This window comes from Saccostrea cucullata, unplaced genomic scaffold (assembly GCF_032062105.1).
Source record: "Saccostrea cucullata isolate Sc308-1 unplaced genomic scaffold, CSIRO_AGI_Scuc_v1 ctg880, whole genome shotgun sequence".
In the NCBI taxonomy this organism is placed as follows: domain Eukaryota; kingdom Metazoa; phylum Mollusca; class Bivalvia; order Ostreida; family Ostreidae; genus Saccostrea; species Saccostrea cuccullata.
Genome location: NW_026927897.1, coordinates 204,230 through 213,574, shown reverse-complemented (window position 1 = coordinate 213,574; position 9,345 = coordinate 204,230).

Here is a 9,345-nt window from a genome sequence, read left to right as displayed (position 1 = left end):
GAAAGATATTGATGAGAGCTATGCAACTGCATCAACATTTTTTTTTACCTTTTCTTTGACATTGACCTCACTTTTCTTATATTAGTGTTTAGCTCAGTTTTAAAAAACATTCAAGATGGTGTTATCAAACTTCACATGTTGATACATACTGATGAGAGCTATGCAACTGCATCAACTTAATTGACCTTAACTTCTTCTTTGACCTTGACCACACTTTTCTTAAATTAGTGTTTAGCTCAGTTTTAAAAAAAACCATCCAAGATATTTTTTTTCAAACATATTCATTCATATTGATGGGAGCTTTTCAATTGCATCAACATGTTAGACCTTGACCTTTCCTTTGACCTTGACCTCACTTTTCTTAAATGAGTGTTTTGTTAGTTTTAAACATACCATTTAAGGTGGTTTTATCAAACTTCACATGTTGGTACATACTGATGAGAGCTATGCAACTGCATCAAACTTTTTGACCTTGACCCTTCCTTGACCTTTACCACACTTTTCTCAAATTGGTGTTTAGCAGTTTGAAAGAAACCATCCAAGAATTTTTATCAAACTTCATATACTGATACATACTAATGAAAGCTATTCAACTGCATCAACATTTTTGACCTTGACTTTTCCTTTAAACTTTCGCCACACTTTTCTTATATTAGTGTTAAACTCAGTTTTAAATAAACCATCCAGGATATTTTATCAAACTTCATATACTGATGAGAACTATTCAACTGCATCAACAATTTTGACCTTGACCTTTCCTTTGACCTCACTTTTCCAAAATTAGTGTCAAACTTAATATGCTGATACATACTGATGTAAGCATTTCAACTACATAAACATTTTGTCTTTGACATTTCATTTGACCTGGACCTCATTCTTATCAAATTGTGTTTATGTCAATTTTAAAGAAACCATTCATAATGGGTTTTTTTTCAACTTTATATGCTGATACATAAGGATGCGAGCTGTTCAACTGTATTACAAGTTTTTGACCCTGACCTTTCATTTGACCTTGACCTCACTTTTCTGAAACTTCATATGCTGATACATCAGGGGCGTAGTATCCGGGGGGGCCAGGGGGGGCCAGGCCCCCCCACTTTTTCTCCCGACATTACCTTTACTATAGGAAATGTTTACTGAAAGGAAGGTTGGCCCCCCCACATTTCAGCAAAGGGTAGTGTTATAAGAAAAATAACCCGAAAAAGTTTGAATTGAAAGATAGTTGGTCTTGAAAAAGTTAGCCACTACCCCCCCCCCCCCCCCCCCCCCCCCCCCCCCACCCCCCCCCCCCCCCACAAAACGGTTATAATTTTCCACTTTTTGGGTTTTAAATTTTTTTTTTTTTTTTTTTTTTTGCTTGTCAACTTTTTCAGGTAAGTAAAAAAAAATTTTCTCAGGTTGGCCCCCCCACTTCCAAAAACGATGCTACGCGCCTGTACATACTGATGTAAGTAATTCAACTCCATCACTTTTCAAGATATTCTGAACAAATTTCATACAAATTTTCATGTTGCATTACTAATACCTCGGTATACATTCGGCGCAGCATTTATGTCCTATGGACATATATCTATTTTCTTCTTGTGACATTGAACGTGCACAAAAAACCTTGAATAAAGATCAAGTCAAACCCTCAAGTCATTAGCAATCTTTGTATAAAAGAAAAACCCACCAAATTTATCCATAAGTAAGATATTGACTAGATCACAAATTAAGCACTTTTTCTTTTAGTCACATTGAACATGCACAAAATAATTTGAATCAAGGTCATGACTCACCGTCAAGTCATTAGCAATCTTTGTGTAAAGTAGTAGATTCAGGTTTTTTGCATAGAAAATATAATTATGAACATTTTCTTAAAGTTGAACTTGAATTTGCACAAAAAATATACTTAAGTCAAGTCATGGCACAACCTCAAGTCATAAGCAATCTTAGAGTAAAATGGGAACTCACTAAGTGTATACATAAAATATGGGCCGGACACGATTTATGAAAAAGTTTCTTCCAGTGACCTTGAACTTTGCCAAAATGACCTTAGGCTAAGGTCATGGCACACCCTAGGTCATGACCAATTTTTGTAGGAAGACGTAAATTCATAAGCTTCATCAAAAGATATATGTGGACCGGACCCGTTTGCAAATGTAACCAGGCAGCTATACCTGCGGAAAGATAGCTGGACGGACAAGTTAATTCGTATATACACCTCAAAACTTCGTTTGGTGGATAAAAAGATGAAAGAGAAAACTTTTGGCTGATACAAATTATTTTTTTTTCAGTTTTTTTTTTTTGGTTAACAAACGTACCTGGTAGTCCTTTCATAGGTCAATCCATTTATATATCGACTCCAAAAAAAGAGTATTTTGCATTTCTGTGAAGTCTATATACACAACTATATCTATGGATAAACATCATGAAAGGGCAATATCGGTATAATATCAAACAAAAGTTGATAATGGAATTTTTACAACTTAAAAAAATGAACTTAGATTTTAAATCTTGCTATTAAAAATTTTCATATTCATGGAGTAAGAAATCTAAAAATAAATTATAAGAACACTTTTATTAGGGCCTATAAATCATATTCAAAGATATCCTCTAAAAACTGGATATCCTCTTCAACTTTAATTATTTTTAAATTCTTCCTCTGTAACCCTCCCCCCTTTTTTCATTGCTGGATTCTTATTAAAATGGTAAACCCCCAATTCCCCAACTACTAAATTGTACACATATACATATAGATCTAATATGTTATATTTTAGCAGACATATTTTTGTTAAAAAATATAATTCCGAAATGACTATATAGTTGAATTGAAATTTCAGAAGTGAATGACATTACAATTATTGAAATAAACTAGAAACGATCTCGTTGCGAGCAACGAGAGGTCTTCCGTCCGATTCTGAAAAAAAAACCCAGTAAAATCGAGCTGAAAATTTAATTTGAAAAATTCGTACAGATGGGTGATTGAACCAGGGTTACCAGCTGATATTTCCAACGCGCTTACCTTTACTATATTGGGACCTCTCTTCTAAATTTATTTGTAAGTATTTCTGCAACAGTATATCTGTCTTGAAATTGTGAAAGGCTGGTCACTATTCATAATTTCGCGCCAAACAGCACGTATAAATCTTCACGCCTTTTCTTTGGAAAGTTCTATTAAAAAGGTGTGATAGCTTCAATCAAATTAAAATAAGAACGTTCTTATAGCTTAAATTGAGTTTTAAAAGTCATTTAATACGTTCAATGTACGAGACATAAAACATATCGTTTATACGCAAGTAATACGAAAGCAGTGGAATATGGCTATGATTCTTTAACATATTTCAATTTCCCAATCAGTTACACATTCATTAAAAAACTGAAACTGAAAAACGTGCCTCACCCAACGACGGTCAAGAATTAAGATACCATCTATGTTTATTAACTTGAATTAGATCTATTAGAAAATAAATGTTTACATAAACTTCTTTAAACGATCTTTTGAAAAAATGGTTCACTTATTTAGTTTGCATGGGAAAACAGTGGCCGCATTTTATACTCACTGAATATATCGTTTCTTGATAAACTTATGCTTACATGTATATTAATCGTGATTTAAAATCTGTTGTTCCATGATGCAAAACAAAAGGTTGTAGATAAAGTATTTCATTTGTAAATGCAGTCTCGTCTTTTTCTACCTTGAGAACCAGATAAAACCACTTTGAGAAGACTTCGCATTAAAACTTTAGTTAAAACAGAATTGCAACGTAACTACGACGTGACAATCAAAGTACTCTTTTACATTTCATTTATCCTTATGTTAGTTTCGTTCAACCAAACGCTCAGCTGACTTCATAACCCCCTACGCGCTAAATGTCGGAGTTGACAGAGACAGACGCCATTTTGGATACGCTTCGAATTTTCAAATGTTAATATCTAGAGTTTGGATTTATCAATTTATAAACAAATTATATATTGAGCCTAATTAGAAGGATTTCTATTAAACATATTAAAATAATTCAAAAATATTGAAAAACAAAAAAGTTAGAAAATTCAACTTTTTAAATTTTCATCTGGACACAACAGGAAGTATTGACGACGAACAAAAGGTCGCGTCCTGGATAGTGTCTATCACGATCTATAATCCCTGAAAGTTTCATCTTGATATCTTTTACCGTTCTTGAGATTAACGACGGACAAAATGTCAATTTAAATTCAGGAAAAGGTCCGTAACTTGGCACCGGAAGCGAATTTCCAAAAAATCTCTCGGATAAAATAACTTCAGATCACAACACATTGTTTCTGAGAATTTCGTGAAAATCCATCCAGTAGTCTTCGAGAAATCGCGTGCACAAAATTAGATGGTCAGAAAAATAATAATAACTAGAAACGATCTCGTTGCGAGCAACGAGAGGTCTTCCGTCCGATTCTGGAAAAAAACTTGTAAAGTCGAGCTGAGAAGTGATTAAAAATTTTGGTCACCAATCCGCTTTTCCCTTTTATCCCCAACGCGCTAACCATTACGCTATTGGGAGTACTGCTGTAAATGTACTTGTGTATACTTTCGCTAGAGTACACCTGTCTAAGAATTATAAAAGACGGGCCATTGTTCATAATTTCACGCCAAACGCCACATTAAATCTTAGCGCCTTTTCTTTGGACTGATCTATTAAATAGGTGTGATAGCTTCAATGAATTAAGAAAAAAGAACGTTCTCATAGCCTACATTTCAAGGTTTAGAAAATATATTTAACACATTGTACACATTCTATACAAAAGTAACACAAAAGCAGTGAAATGACAATAATTTAATTTTTTTTATTTCCGTCTTGCAAAACAAATGATAACAGGTATCTCTCATTTTCACATTTTTCTACTTTGAGAACCAACCAAAACCAGTAACAGAAGACGTTTGAGAAGAACCTGGAATGAATCTTTAGTTTGACACAGAATTGTAACGTAATTACTACGTGATCTATTAACGCACAAACCATTAAGCTATTGAGAGCACTGCTTTAAATATACTTGTGTATTCATTTGCAACGGTACACCTGTCTAAGAATTATAAAAGGCGGGCCACTATTGATAATTTCGCGCCAAACTCCACGAGTAAATATTCACGCCTTTTCTTTGGACTGATCTATTAAATAGGTGTGATAGCTTCAATGAAATTAAATAAATAAAACGTTCTTATCGCCTTTATTTTATTTCGACGTTAAGAAGGAATATTTAACACATTGTACACATTACATATCGTATCTAGCCCAGTTAAACTAAAGCAGTGAAACGAAAATTAAGTTTTAAGATTGACACGTAATTTCAACGTACTACTACGTGAAAGTCCAAGTAGTTTTTAAATTCCATGTATCCTTATGTCAGAATGGTTTAATCAAACGCTCAGCTGCCTCCATAAACCCCTACTCGCGAAATGGCGGAGTCGAGAGAGGCAGACGCCATCTTGGACCCGCTTCAGATTTTCAAATATTAATATCTAGAGTTCAGATAACCCAATATTCAAACAACTTATATAGTAAACATCAATAGAAGGGTCTCTATTAACAATCTTAAAATTAATTGAAAATATTGAAAAACAAAAAAGTTAGAAAATACACTTTTTTCATTTCGCATCTCCTAACGACAGGAAGTATTGACGGCGAACGAAAGGTCGCGTCCTGGTTAGCATCTATCATGATCTATAATCCCTGAAAGTTTCACATTGATATCTTTTACCGTTCTTGAGATTAACCGAAGACAAAATGTCATTTTAAAATCAGGAAATGTCCTCTAACTTGGCACCAGAAAGGAATTTTCAAAAAATCGCTCAGATAGATCAAGTTCATTTTACAACACATCTTTTCTGAAAATTTCATGTAATTCCATCCAGTAGTCTTCGAGAAATCGCGTGCACAAAATTTGGAAAAAAAATAATAAAAAGAATAATAATAATAATAATAATAATAAGAAACAGTAGAATCACTATAAGGTCTTCCGTGAAGACGGAAGACCTTAATAATAAGAAACTAGAAACTCTTGTTGCTACAGCAACAAAGAAGGTCTTCCGTTCTCCTCTATTTATCTGTATGCAGGATGTTTTTTTTCTATTTTAAAAAAGACAGATATATAATAAAGAAATAATAGACAAAATGCAAAAAAAATAATAATAAAAAAAAAAAACTAGTAAACTAATTGTTCAGTGAACAATTATCGGCCTTTCCACCTTTTTAAACATTTCAATATCATTTTGGCTGAAAAAAGTAGGAAAAAAGCAAGAAAATACAAAAAAAAAACCCAGCAAAATTCTCATTTCTCTACTAGGATTTTAGATCGGGCTCGCAGTTGGTATAAATCTACTCTAAACAGACTTCCTGGATTATACGAGTCGACTCGGGGACAACCATGATTTCATTGATCACGCAAAGAGAGCACGATCAAAACATTGTAACACGCTCCTAGGTGTATATATGAGGTTGAATGAGATTGTTTTCGAGTTAAGATGTAAGGGGTAGGGTCTGATTAAAATTACGATATACCTAATAATATGAATAACATGCATTTGATCTGCGCATCAAGACGGAAGCGTAAGTGAAAACGTTGTGAAATGTCCCATGTGTACCTGCATCATATGTGCATTATACATGTATTAAAGAGATGTTTGAAAAATATCCGATTTGAGTTGTTTTATGTTTGAAATGAATGGCGATAAATTATTTAAGAGCATGTGAGAAACATGAGCGAGAGATGCAAGGCAGTTTGTAATTATAGAAAAGGAAAACAGAGAATCGGGTTCGGATTTTAACATTCCTGACCGAAATAGGTATGGAATATGTGTGTGGATTAAATTCATTGTAAGTAGCATAAATAAAATTCCAAACATGTATTTCTAGATGGAGAACACAGGATAAAAACGTGTATTACTTTTTATTATGCTGAAAGTCGCTATTTCTTATAAGATTGTGTTATTCTAGAAAAAAAAATCAAATTCCAAATGAAATCAAGATTCATTCAATTAATATTAAATCTAAATAAAATTGAAATAAATTCCACATACCAAAGAAAGCTAGAATACTTGGTATTAAAATGTCGTATTAGAGCAGGAGAATCGAATGATATTAACAACAAATGAAGAAATAGCCAATACAAGCTTTAATTCATTTTATGCCCATCAGAATTTAAATTTCAGACAGAAAAAAAATGCAGTTAATGCCGATAATCCGTAGAATTTCATTATACTCAAGAGACTCACCGTAAAACTCTTAGGACACTTTCTTTAAGGTGTCTTCTATTCAAATCCTTAATCTTATGTCAATGTGTGGTGTCTTTTCAGAGGTAGAAGTTTTTTTTTTTTATGTTGCTATTGATTTTTTTTAAGGGACAGGAGCGGGGGGGGGGGTTGTATTTTATAAGCATTTGTTAAAATGAAAGTTGTTAATACCTCCACATACTTAAGCTTGATTGTGACCTTTGGGTCAATGGGGTCAAAGGTCAAGGTCATTTATCAAGGTCAAGGTCATCAGAGAGAGAGAGAGAGAGAGGTAAACTTGAGATTAACACTTGAAGATGAATCTAGATAAAGGTAATGAATATTTCTTTATTACTTTTTGAGTAAAGGTCAAAGGTCTCATTTTGAGGACAAGAAATCACGTGACCTGAAGAAAGTAAATTTTAAAAGAAGATATTTGAGGTTACTCTAGACATTTGCAGTCTGAATAAAATGTCCCCAAATCATTTCAAATACTTTTTTTTATAAAAGATATTAATGGGATAGTACGATACTCAATTTAGGCAGTTTTTCTCTCATAATTGAAAGTCATTGTTATTGTTTCCGGTGGGACTACATATCTCGAAACTACAAGTAAGATGCTATAAGGTAATACTAAGAAAAATTCCATAAAGAACAGTTTAAAATTTTGATTTATTTCATAACTTCCTGTGACAACCGGAAGGGACGGCGGACGATCTTAAACTCAAAGGATGTGTCTACTCATCAAAGTCTACCATCCCTATTAATTTGGTGTCTTAATCTCTTACCGTTAACGAGATCTAGCTATGATAACTTCTGATTTTGAGGACAGAAAGTCACGCGACCGGAAGTGAATTTTACTGAGATATTAGACTGTACTATAGACATTTGCAGTCTGAATAACATATCTAAAAATCATTACAAATACTTTATCTATCAAAAGTATTTATGGGAAAGAAAAATACTCAAATTATATAGTTTTTCTCTTATAACCGGAAGTTGTCGTTGTTGTTTCCGGTAAGACTGATATATTTTGAAACTACAAATAAAATGCTATAATGTGATGCAAAAAAGTTTCATTAAAGAAAAGTTGAAATTTTGGATTTCTTAAATCACTTCCTGTGACGACCGGAAGTGACGGCTGACGGTCTTATCCCAACTGAATTTGCCTACTTATCATGATCTACCACTTTTCTAAGTTTGGTGTCTTAATCTCTTTCCGTTTACGAGATCTAGCTATGATAACTTCCCATTTTGAGGACAGGAAATCACGCGACCGGAAGTGAATTTTACAAAGATATTTGACGTTACTGTAGTCATTTGCAGTCTGAATAACATATCCAAAAATCATTACAAATACTTTATCCGTAAAAAATATTTATGGGAACGAAAAATACTGATTATATGCAGTTTTTCTCTCATAACCGGAAGTTGTCGTTTTTGTTTCCGGTGGGACTGATATATTTCGAATCTACAAATTAGATGCTATAATCTGATGCAAAGAAAGTTTCATTAAAGAAAAGTTGAAATTTTGGATTTCTTAGATCACTTCCTGTGACGACCGGAAGTGACGGCTGACGGTCTTATCCCAACTGAATTTGCCTACTTATCATGATCTACCATTTTTCTAAGTTTGGTGTCTTAATCTCTTACCGTTTACGAGATCTAGCTATGATAACTTCCCATTTTGAGGACAGGAAATCACGCGACCGGAAGGGAATTTTACAAAGATATTTGACGTTAATGTAGTCATTTGCAGTCTGAATAACATATCCAAAAATCATTACAAGTACTTTATCCATAAAAAATATTTATGGGAACGAAAAATACTGATTATATGCAGTTTTTCTCTCATAACCGGAAGTTGTCGTTTTTGTTTCCGGTGGGACTGATATATTTCGAATCTACAAATAAGATGCTATAATCTGATGCAAAAAAAGTTTCATTAAAGAAAAGTTGAAATTTTCGATTTATTTTATCACTTCCTGTGACGACCGGAAGTGACGGCGGACAATCTTAACCCAAATGGGCTCGCCTACTTATCAAGATCTATTACTCATATAAGTTTGGTTTCTTAATCTCTTACCGTTTCTGAGATATGACTCGGATAAAATCTTTTTGAAAAA